This window comes from Lithobates pipiens, unplaced genomic scaffold (genome assembly GCF_037356315.1).
Source record: "Lithobates pipiens isolate NorthernLeopardFrog02 unplaced genomic scaffold, aLitPip1_a1.2 Scaffold_11, whole genome shotgun sequence".
Taxonomy (NCBI): domain Eukaryota; kingdom Metazoa; phylum Chordata; class Amphibia; order Anura; family Ranidae; genus Lithobates; species Lithobates pipiens.
Genome location: NW_027507696.1, coordinates 1,771,921 through 1,784,855, shown reverse-complemented (window position 1 = coordinate 1,784,855; position 12,935 = coordinate 1,771,921).

Sequence of the window (12,935 nt, the reverse complement as noted above, 5' to 3'; positions counted from 1 at the left end):
ATTACAACAATACTAAGCAAGTAAGGAGATCTCTACAAGCAGTGTTCATTAGGGTTTTTTATGCTGATTTACATGGGACAAAGTTGTGGGGGAGGGTTTACAACCACTTTAACTTTGGTTGAAGTTACGGAGCTTGTTTTTTCCTACAGATGTCCCTTATCTGCATAGGCAGTTTTTCAGTAAAGGGGAGCTAACCCTTTAAGATGGTTGTGACTGTGCAGGATATGGCCACCTATTAGTAGCTGTGTAGGTTATTAGTTCCAGAAAATTGATTAAAACTTCCGGATAAAATATTCTTCCAGATTTAGAGCAATAAAGCTACCTGCTGCAACTGTTAAAGTGATTGTGAACCCCAGACATGAAATTTGAACAAAGCACATATATCTGCAGTGTTTAAGTGTTGTGCTTCATTCCTCTGTTATCACTTCTGACAAGTTTTCCCAACACATGAGATTTGTGACATTGAGGGAGATAAGCACACAGCTCGTCCATTCAAAATACAACTCTGCATGTTCCTTCGTTCCTCTGCCATGTGAAGTGGGTGTGTCCCTTTCCCCCAATCAGCTCTCACATGGTGTACCTGCAGCTCTCCACCCCCTCCTCCCGACTCCCCAGATGCAGAAAAATTTTATTACAATCGTGCTCTTTTGAAGGGTTGTAGACAAGAGAAGACATCAGATAAACAAGTAAAACCTATGTAGGATGAATGGTTTCATCTGAAGCTATTCACTTCACTGGGTATATGAGAGGGGTTACAACCACTTTAATGCCACGTACACGACCGGACTTTCCGTTGGAATGAACTCGGACGGACTTTGACGGAGTTCCGCTGAAACAGACTTGCCTACACACGTTCATACCAAAGTCCGATCGTTGAATGCGATGACGTACAACAGCACTAGAAAAAGGAAGTTCAATAGCCAGTAACCAATAGCTGCCCTTTGCGTCGTCGTTGGTCCATCGGACCTGCATACAGACGAGTGGTTTTCTCAATAGCAACTGGTTCCGGCGAAAAAATTTGAAACTTGTTCTATTTCTAAAGTCCGTCAGATTTTAAAACAGAAAAAGGTCCAATGAAGCCCCACACACGATCGAATTGTCCGATGGATTAGTTCCGTCTGAACTTATTATATATATTTTTTTTGTGGTTGAACTGGATGGACTTGTGTCTTTTTTTCAACCTGACTATGTAACTTTGCTGTCGTAAAGTCCGGTCGTGTGTACACGGCATAAGAACCTCAGGTTTCTAAATTTAATACAATTGAAAGTGGATGTATATTGTTCATGGACATACAGACACAAATGCAACATACCCAGTAAACGATCGAAGTATATGTATAGTATAGCCAAACCTTCTCCTTGCATTCTAGGTAAGGTAGGGAAGCATTAAAACCCCTGAAAGTGATTCATCCCCATAGATACTTCTCTGGCCCTTGGGGTTCTTTAAGCTACCCCAGGACTTTTTTTTTTTTTTTACCATTACTTACTATATAGGATGTCTTTATATCCCCGACATTTGTTGGAGGCGCTGTCTGTCGCCTCTAGCTAGGATATTTGTTTTATTGACTGATAACCAACTAAAGTTTGTTCGATTTATAAGACCTGTTGGCTGCTAACTGACTCCATGTTGGTTTTACTTTTGTATGCATATTATAGCTAAGCAGACCCTAATAGAAAAATTGGGTGCAAAACCATATAAATATGAAATCACCCAATCATGCGTGAGTGCACCATCTATACCAGCACATATATCATTAATATGACACCAATACAGTCCAGCATAAGTGATGAAATTATATCTAAAAACATATATATTAGTTCAATTCTTCTGTAGTGACTCCAACACCATGCCTTGCTAAAGTGCAGTGTGCTTAAAGTGGTTGTAAACCCTTACAAACAACTTGGACCTATAGGTAAGCCTAGATTAAGGCTTACCTGTAGGTCCAAGCAATATCTCCTAAACCTATATGGTTTAGGAGCTATTTGCCCGAAAACGGGCACCGCTGTCTACGGCGCATGCGCCGTAGACAGCGGCGCGCAGGCGCACTGAACGCGGCAGTTCCAAGAATGGAGCTGCCGCATTTGTCGATTCCCGTGCGCATGCGCGGGAGTGACGGCTTCGCCGAATGACAGCGGCGGAGCTGCGAGACGCCACCAGCAAGATGGATGCAGCGGACTACAGGGAACAGCGGCGACTTTGCTGGCTCCTGTGTCAGGTAAGTGACACATAATAGGCTACTATGCGATGCATAGTAGTCTATTATGCTTTACCTTTGCAGGGAAAAAAAGAGGAAGTAAACTCATCAGGGTTTACTTCCTCTTTAATTCTGGTTAAACAAAAGTGCTTCACCCGAAGTGTCATAAATCTGCTCACCAGATATCTCTGGCCACAAAGTGACCACCAGGCATATAATAGAGGGAAAAACAAAACAAAAAAAACACAAAACAAAAAAAAAAAAAAAAAAACACAAAACAAAAACACAAAAATTTTCCTCCGCTAGCTGGGATCCTCAAAGCCAGACATATCTCCAATCGACTGTTTCCAATATCGATCAAAACTCATTCAATCATGGATGGTGAATGGTAATTCCTCAAAAGGATAGTTCCTCAAGGTATTACATTCTGAAAAATAAATCCAATGCTCCTTATATTTAGACCTGTGAAAATTGTCTACCTCATAAACGAGCGACAGAGAGGCAATATAGTGTAATACTGTCCAATAAAAAAACACTTGCATGCCAATGTAAAGTACAGCAGAGAGCAGCACAGCTGGGGGATGAGGAAGAGGCCAGTCTGTCATTCGATGTATAAAACGGAAAGCACAGCGTGCGTCTCAGCTGGGAATGGAAGTGTAAACTCCTGTATCAAGCATCCCCAGCCTCGTTTTCAATGCATTTCGTGCTCTAGCGCACGTCATCAGGGGGAAAAAAATAAAATAAAAAAAAAAGTACTTTACCAGCTAAACGCAACTGTGATTTAAGGCCCGTACACACGGTCGGACTTTTTGACAACAAACATGCAAATTAGCTGTTTTGGAGCAACATCCGACCGTGTGTACGCTCCATCGGACAAACTTTTTCTGTTTTCATCGGACTTTTGTTGGCTGTGCGAACGGACAAACTTTCTGGCAACAAAAGTCAGATGGAGCAAAGTCCGACCGTGTGTACGCAAAAGCATCGGACTTTTGTACAAGGTAAAAACACGCCATGCTCAGAACCAATGCAAAAGATCAGACTACAATACAGAAGTTGACCAAAGGTGGCGCTGGAGTCATTGAACGTCCTCTTTTGAAGTGGCGTCAGTACGTTGTGACGTCACTACGTTCGTGTTTGTTGTCAAAAAGTCCCGCCGTGTGTATGCAATACAAACTTGTGGACCACGCCCTTTGTACAAAAGTCCACGGAAAAGTTTGTACAAAGTCCGATCGTATGAGGCTTTATACACCAATTTATATTTAACCACTTTCAGCCCCGAACCATTTTGCTGGCTTAAGACCAGACCACTTTTTGCAATCCGGCACTGCGTCGCTTTAACTGACAATTGCGCGGTCGTGCGACGTGGCTACCAAACAAAATTGACGTCCTTTTTTTCCCCACAAATAGAGCTTTCTTTTGCTGGTATTTGATCACCCCTGCGGCTTTTATTTTTTGCGCTATAAACAAAAATGGAGCAACAATTTAAAAAAAAAAAAAAAACGCATTATTTTTTACTTTTTGTTATAATAAATATCCCCCAAAAATATATAAAAAAAACATTTTTTTCCCTCAGTTTAGGCCGGTACGTATTCTTCTACATATTTTTGGTAAAAAAAAAAAAAATCGCAATAAGCGATTATTGATTGGTTTGCGTTATAGCGTTTACAAAATAGGGGATAGTTTTATGGCATTTTTATAAAAAAACATTTTTTACTAGTAATGGCGGCGATCAGCAATTTTTATTGCGACTGCGACATTGTGGCAGACACATCGGACATTTTTGGGACCATTGTCATTTATACAGCAATCAGTGCTATACAAATGCAGTGATTTCTGTGTAAATGACACTGGCAGTGAAGGGGTTAACCAAGGGGTGGCAGTGTAGGGGTTAAGTGTTCCTAGGGGCGTGTTACTAACTGTGGGGGGCTAGGCTTTGTGTTAGTGAACACTGATCTCTGCTCCAAGCACATGGAGCAGAGATCGGCATCACTTGTCGCTAGGCAGAACGGGGAGATGCTGTTTACAGCGGCAACGGCTTGTGTTTACATCAATGATCAGCTGTCATTGGACACAGCTGATCACGTGGTAAAGGGCTGCTGTGATTGACCCTTTACCCTGACCTGTGATCAGTTGAGTATGAAGGAAGCGATCAAAGAGGAAGTGTGGGCAGCGCGATTAAGCAAGGATGCCCATGTATGCTCTCCCTTAGTAAGCCCGTGCTGTAGCCTCCTTCCAGCTATAGCGTGGGCAGGAAGTGGTTAACTAAGGGGGGTCGGAGAATCTGGTGAGTTTTACTCCTTTAAAAGTTGTTCTCTTCACAAGCATGGGTGAAGCACAATACATGGGGAAAGGAATTGAACCGGAGGCTTCTGGAGCCCTTCGTTTATAAACTGAAATGCTTTGATACAATTTGGAACATTGAAGAGCACTTTGATACAAGCTGAAGAGCCGTTCACACTGAGGCAGCCCGACTTGCAGTGCGACTGCCTCAGGCGACCGGGATCCGACTTTATAGAAGTCAATGCAAGTCAATGCAAGTTGCCACAAAAGTAGTACAGGAACCTTTTTCTAAGTCGGAGCGACTTGAGTCGCTCCGATTAGAACGGTTCCATTGCATAGAGCGGGACGCGACTTGTCAGGCGGCTAAGTCACCTGACGGGTCGCCCCTGTGTGAACCGGCCTTAAAGCGGAGGTCCACCCTAAAGTGGACCTTCCGCTCATCGGAACCCTCCCCCCCTCCGGTGCCACAATCGGCACCTTTCAGGGGGGAGGGGGTGCAGTTACCTGGATAATCCAGGTAACTGCACCCACTTCCGGGATAGCTCTCTGCGGAAAGGGCCGTAACTTACGCCCCTTCCCGCAAGTGCCCCGCTGCCTGCTGGGAAACACACAGATCCCAGAGACAGCGGGGACCATCCTTATTGCGCAGCGCGATTCGCGCATGCACAGTAGGGAACCGGGAAATGAAGCCGAAAGGCTCCACTTCCTGATTCCCATACCCAAGATGGCAGCGGCAGGACCAGACAGACGACCTAGAGATCGGCTTCGGGTGCCGACATTGCGGGCGCGCTGGACAGGTAAGTGTCATTATTTTAAAAGTCAGCAGCTGCAGTATTTGTAGCTGCTGGCTTTTAAAAAAAAAAAAAAAAAAAAAAAAAAAAAAAAAAAACGCGGAGTCCCGGTGAACTCCCGCTTTAGCCATGAACTGGAGTGCTGTGAAGCACTTTGTTACAAACTGGACATTAATGCAGATTTGTGTTAAGTGGTTCAGGATTCACCGATTTAAAGCATTAAACCCCCCCCCCCCCCCCCCCTTTTTTTTTCTTTAAACACTGGTAGTAGTGTTTGAGAGGAATATGATTTGAAATGCACTGAGTATTGCAGTTATAAATATAGAGGCACTTTAGAGTAGGGACTAAAATAGCACTCTATGTGGTGATGCATTTTTTTTCTTTAACCACTTCAGCCCTGGAAGATTGGGCTGCTCAATGACCGGGCCATTTTTTGCAATACGGCACTGCGTCGCTTTAACTAACAATTGCCTGGCCGTGTGACGCTGTACCCAAACAAAATCGATGTCCTTTTTTGTCCAAGAAATAAAGTTTTCTTTTGGTGGCATTTGATCAGCTCTGTGGTTTTTATTTTTTTGCGCTTTAAACAAAAGAAGAGTGACAAGTTTGAAAAAAAAAAAAAAAACACATTTTACTTTTTGCTATAATAAAATATCCCACTTTTTTTTTTTTTACAATTTTTTTCCCCTCAATTTAGGCCGATATATATTCTTCTAAATATTTCTGTTAAAAAAAAAAAATCACAATAATCATATATTGATTGGTTTGCGCAAACGTTACAGCGTCTACAAAATAGGGGATCAATTTATGGCATTTTTAAATAAATATATATATATATATATATATATTTTTATTTTTTTTTTACTAGTAATGACAGCTTTTTTTTTATCAGGACTGCAATATTGCAGCGGACAAATGACACTTGACACATTCTTGGGACTAGTGACATTTATAAAGCGATTACTGTATAAATGACACTGGAAGGGAAGGGGTTAACACTAAGGGGGGTGAACAAAGGGTTAACTGTGTTCCCTAGGTGTGTTCTAACTGTAGAGGGGATTGGACTGACTAGGGGAAGATGTTAATACTTCGGATGAACACATGATCTGTCTCTACTCCCGTGAAAGAACTGGGATTTGTGTGTTTAAATACACACACACATCCCCATTCTCGTTCTGCAACGAGCAATGGCGGGTGCCCGGCGGTTATCAAGGCCGCCAGGCACTCGCATCGGCTCCGGGGACACACTTCAGGCGCACGCCGCCGGAGGCAACTTAAAGAGCCGACGTACAGCTACAACGACTCGCGCAGGGGAGCCAACCTGCCACAGTATAACTGTGGCGGCTGGTCTGGAAGCAGTTAATGAGACTTAGGGGTCCTTTAGACCCCTAATATTACAACTGTCCTCCAAAGAAGCTAATGGACTGCAAACTTTCCATGAACTTCTTCCCTAGCCATACTAGCCTGTGGCACCCAGCATGCCAGTCCCCAATATGGAACCTGGGAAATCTGGCGCCAGTGTGTGGAAACAATGTTGTCGCTGCACTGCCACTGGATCGCTTCCTGACAGCTGATAGCGAACTTATCTTAGGACTACTGGCGGAAGCAGCTAGCTGCTGAGTGTGTGTGTAAAACCCCCAGTGCCACAATGTAGATACAGCGGCGGCAGTAAAACAGTTAAAGCCGAACTCCAGCTATTACCTTTTTAATCAGTTACAGCCAGAGTCCTTTTAAGATAAAACTTTGAGGGCTCTTCACAGGCTTGTCCACATTAGCATTTGAGGGACAGTAAAACTCCACAATTCAGGCATGTTTTTACAGCCCAAATTCCCCCTCCCCCCCTTTTAGTTGAAGGGGCAATGGCCAGGAGTGTACACATGTAGTGGAAGGAATTCTACTTCCTGTTGCTGTAGCCACCCATTCCAGTAAATGGGCCAGCTCGGCAAGTGGTCCGCAATGGTATGCAGTGCGCTATTGATGGGTTCAGGGGGTGAAAGGGGACTGTGAGGTAGCGACACAAAATCTGTACCCAAGACTGAACCTAACGAAGATTGCTTTTCAGAAACCAAGGCATTTGTGAACAAGCCCCTACATAAATGAATAAAAGCTGACCCTTGTGAGCACCCGTCTTGGTGCTAAATGGTTTGTCTCAAACCTGTAATTGCAATTTTTTGCTGGATAACGTGAGCTGCTAAAGGAAGTTGAAAAATAGCCTTGAAGGCGAGATCAAAAAAAGGTGGCTATTAGAGGAAAAAGTCTAATAAAATAAAGGTAGGCACCGCATCTATGAACTGGTGAGCTACAATATAATCAAGGGTTTTTTTGGGGGGGGGGGGTTTAAGAATGCATTACGTTTAACTTAGCAAGTATCAAGGATGAATAGAGGTAACACTTCTGAAAGACCAACTTTTTTTTCAGTACTTAAAAAAAAAAAAAAAAAAAAAAATAAAGGAGTGGTAGGTTCCATTAGAATATGCATTTGTTCTTAGGTTTGCCAATATTTAAAAGGTTATTTTATAATGATTGTCCATTTTGCAGTAAAGGCAGCAAGAAAACTCAACGAAGCATAGAAGACTTCAAGTACAGACTTGATCAGACACTTGGTCGCAGAGGGCGGTTAATATTTTACAGTGATGTTGAAATAGTAAACACCACTGCTTAGTTGTGTGCAACAAGACTACAGCACACAGATTTCCAATGCAAGTTCAAATAAAACCATTTCAATTATATTTTTACCATACAGGATACTGTGTTATGTTGTAAAAGCCATGGGGTAAAGAAAAGAAAAGGAAGAGCCTTCTAGCTGCACAAGCAGGGCTGGACTGGGACAGAAATTTGGCCCTGGACTTCATCCAGACTGGCCCCCTTACATCAGAGTGTCCCCATCAGCAGCCCCTTACATCAGAGTGTCCCCATCAGCAGCCCCCTTACATCAGAGTGTCCCCATCAGCAGCCCCCTTACATCAGAGTGTCCCCATCAGCAGCCCCCTTACATCAGAGTGTCCCCATCAGCAGCCCCCTTACATCAGAGTATCCCCATCAGCAGCCCCCTTACATCAGAGTATCCCCATCAGCAGCCCCCTTACATCAGAGTGTCCCATCAGCACCCCCTTACATCAGAGTGTCCCATCAGCACCCCCTTACATCAGAGTGTCCCATCACCAACCCCCTTACATCAGAGTGTCCCATCACCAGCCCCTTACATCAGAGTGTCCCATCACAGCCCCCTTACATCAGAGTGTCCCATCACAGCCCCCTTACATCAGAGTGTCCCATCACAGCCCCCTTACATCAGAGTGTCCCATCACCAGCCCCTTACATCAGAGTGTCCCATCACCAGCCCCTTACATCAGAGTGTCCCATCACCAGCCCCCTTACATCAGAGTGGCCCATCACCAGCCCCCTTACATCAGAGTGGCCCATCACCAGCCCCCTTACATCAGAGTGGCCCATCACCAGCCCCCTTACATCAGAGTCCTATCACCAGCCCCTTACATCAGAGTCCCATCAGCAGCCCCCTTACATCAGAGTCCCATCACCAGCCCCTTACATCAGAGTCCCATCACCAGCCCCTTACATCAGACTCCTATCAGCAGCCCCTTACATCAGAGCATCCTCCCCCCACGTGTACTCACAGTTCTGAAGGCAGCTTCTCTTCTTCCTCTGTCCAGTCATGTGATAACAAGTGATAGGGGAGAGAGGGAATGGCGGACAGCTGTCATTCTCCCCCTGCAGGCTGGAGGGAGCATAACGCCTAATGCTCTCTCCAGCATATGACGGAAGCTTCTCCTCCTGACAGAAGTGAGATCGCAATCACTCACTGTCAGAGAGGAGTGGCTCCAGGACTGCACCTGACTGGCCTACTGAGCCATCGGCCCACTGGGAATCTCCCGGTAGTCCCAATGGCCAGTACATGCCTATGCACAAGGTTTGAAATCGGGAAGGTTCTAATATTTCCAGTCTAAAGCTGGACCAAAATTCGGCTGGTTCAACAGCGATCTGTCAAATTCCGGCAGAAGATGATCACTGGATTGGCTTCTGCCAAACAGGACTACTAGAAAATCTTGTTAGATCAGCAGCTTGCAGTCAAATGGGCTGCAGCCCCAATCGGTGTATTCTGATAGCAGAACCCCCCTGCTGCCAGAATACAATGTCCCTGCAGGGGGGATTCCTGCATCCACATTCCTTTAGTGGATGCAGGAATCTTTTTTTGTTCAGTCCCTTGGCTTAACCATACGGCCCCTTTCACACGGGTGGCTGTTCTGCCGCTGTTAAAAGCATGTTTTGTTATTTTGAAATTCAGAGAATCCTGGCACAGCGTTCACTTGCAGTTGTACATTGCGTTTAGCTGCGTTTGGAAAATTCTTGCCATTTCTGATGTGCTTCCTATTGTTTTTCTTTCCTTGTTGCCGCTGCTATCTGCAGGAGAAATAGTACACTGCGATTACCTGCGGTTATGTGCTTATAGCTGCGCTACATCGCACCTGGACGCATACAATTCTATTTTTTCTATTCGCACCGAACCGCATGTAACGAAATCGCGGCTAAACGCTGTGTGTGAATGGGGCCATAGGAAAGCATTGTGTGCTTTTAGCTGCGGTAGAAAACTAGAAAATCCGCAGCTAAAAGCACCATTCTATCCGTCCGTGTGAAAGGGGCATACTGGTTTAACAGTAAAAATGTTACTCTCTTTTTTTTTTAAACAGTAAAAAGTGTGTACTCTTTTAGTGAACTGATAAGCTTGCACTTAGACAAAAAGTACAGCATATCATGAAGCACAGGATGCATATGTAAATTCATAAATATGGCTGTCTCCGCATTATCTACACACCATACAGAGAAATTGTATTTTCTTCACCATAAAATCTTATTCTTGGAGTCCAAACAACTGCTAACAATCCCAACATAATAATATTTACTGTTGTTCAGAGGCTCTGGGCTTCAGCAAAATGGCAGCCTCCAGCAAGAAGAAACAAGAGCAAGGCTGGAGGAAATTTACAACGCACTCATTTTGGCAGCATTATTATTGTGGAGTGTATCTTTTTTTGCTAAAGAACATTTTTATTTTTTTATGGGTAAAGTTCCACTTTAATCATCATGGAGATAATACTCGGAGATGCTACTGTAATCTAGGACCTGGCATTTAAAAGCCATGCCATTAAATCCAGCGACTGACAGGTAGTGTGCTAAATCAGTCCTGCAAAGCAGATGAGAAAGAAGCTCCAGATCAGGAAAAGCATGGGTCAGGGTGTACTGATCCTAGGAACCACGGGTGTATCCACTGCTTCTGCTGGCAAATGCCTGGACAGGAACATGCATTTTTTTTTTTTGCAGAACCTGGAGGTCCGGTGGTTCACACCTGACATCTCCTGAAACACCTCCAGGTGCAGAGACCACTCTCCCTGGTGCATCTGTGGGCTGAGCAGGTGGGACAAGTCAGATACCAGGGAGTAGTAGGACAGTGGACAGTCAGAGCCTCTGGAAATTCTGATTTGCTGATTTCCATAGGCTCCGACTGTACACTGTCCTACTCATCCCTGGGATCTAATGTGCTGCCCTTTTCCAGCGACAAGTGGACTCACTGTGACTTGTTGTCCTACCTGCTCAGCCCAGAGATGCACTCAGCAATACTTTCTTCCATGTGAGTGGATATCGTTTTACTATTAAAGTGTTTTTGATATATACTCAGAGGCGCCCCTCTCCTTGATGTGATCTGTTGTGATCACCATTCCAATGGATAGGAAGGAATGATCTCCTGGACCAAAGGACCTGAGACCTCAGCCACCAGAGGAGGGAATCCCTAACTGGCTCACCCAAATCCGACGATCCAGAGATAACTGAGATTTGTCCCAATTGGACAGGATCTCCTTCTGCAAGTTTTGGGTGTGAAATTGGGCGTATGGTACCACCTCGAAGGAGGCTACCATGAGGCCCAGAACTCGCATGCGCAGCGATGAGCACCTGCGAGTCATCAATAACTTCACGGTGGCTCGGAGAGTTTGCAGCTTGTCTGAAGAGAGAAACACTCGCTTCCACGGAGTTGGCACGAACACCAACTTTTTTTAGGTTCAGCACCCCAGCAAACTCCGTAGTTTGCACAGTGATCGCCACATCCTCCCTTAATTCTGAGGCGGAAGTTGCTCTCAGAAGGAGGTCGTCTAGGTAACCCATGATTGTGATCCCCCGCCTTAACAGCGCCAGAATTGGAGCTAATACTTTGGTATAGACTCAGGGTGCTGACACCAGGCCAAAAGGAAGAGCGACTTATTGGCAGTGCTCTTCCCCAACTGCAATTCGCAGGAACCTCTGACGCCTGAGGCGTCAGGAAGTCCACCTGATGGAGTGCAGCAACCACGGAGCGAACTGATTCGATCCTGAACCTTTGTACTTTCACAAAGCAGTTGAGGGTTTTTAGGTCCAGGATTGGACATACCCCTTCCTTTTTGGGGACTACAGATTGCAATAGAATCCCTGAAACCTTTCCAGCTTCGGAACGGGTACTATGAGTAATGAGCAGGTCCATTACTGCCCCTAACAGGGCTTCCGGGTGAGCCGGGAGTAAAGGTATGCTGGAGAGAAAAAAATCTGCTTGGTGGACAAGAAAGAAATCGTGTAGCCCAATGAAACCAGTTCGCAGACCCATTGGTCGGACAGCAGTGAGGTCCCCTGAGCTGCAAACTCCCGAAGGCGACCCCTCACCCGTGTGTCGGGCAGGGGCCAAACCTTCATGTGGTAGTACTTTTGCTCGTAGGCTTGTTGGGTTTCGTGAAACCAGGGACGCTTTTGTCCATCAGCAGACGCCTTGTTAGACTGGGAGCGCTTACCTGACGTCCCGAGCGGGTGAAAAAAGCCATTTGAGCGGAAAAGGAGGGCCCTTGCCTATGGCGTGGCTCCTTACCCTTCCTGGACTGTGGAAGTAACGTGCTCTTCCCACCTGTAACATTCTTAATAGCGTCCAGCAAAGCTCCAAATAGCCTCTCACCAAGGAAAGGCAAATCCACCAGAGCTTTTTTAGATGCTTGGTCCGCAGACCAGCATTTCAGCCAAATCAAGTGCCCGTAGCACCACTGCTACCGATGCTCTAGAAAACAGGGGGACCCTATCCAGGGCCGCATTACAGACATACTTAAGGCTGTGCACCAACTGGTCTACTAGTTCTATGCAGACTGGGGGAGACTGTTTCTCCAATTCGCAATGCAATAACTTTGCCCACTCAGTAAGCGTCACCAAGGCCGTGGCCAGTACAGGTCGTAATGCTGACCCCACTACCGTAATCATGGACCAGGCCACTGCCTCGGCTCTCCTGTCAGTAGGGTCCTTGAATGCAGGAGTCCCTTCTACCGGAATCATGGCTACTTTATTCAACCTGGATACCGGGGGGGGGGGTCCAACGAACGGAGCCGTCCATTTTTTTTTTTTAAGGAGGCTCTCCTCAAAGGGGAGACGCACCGCCATTCTTCTTGGGACTGAAAAGGCCCGTTGCAGGCTTCCCCATTCCTTGTAGATGAACTTATCAAAATAAGTCAAAAACGGAAACACCTTAGGTGTATGGGTCGGTTTACGGGACCCAAAAAGGGACCGACACCTCAGTAGAAGATCCTGCTGCATCCTGTATTTTCAGGGTATCCCGCACTGCGGTGATAAGTGCTCCAACTAGCGCTTTTTCCTG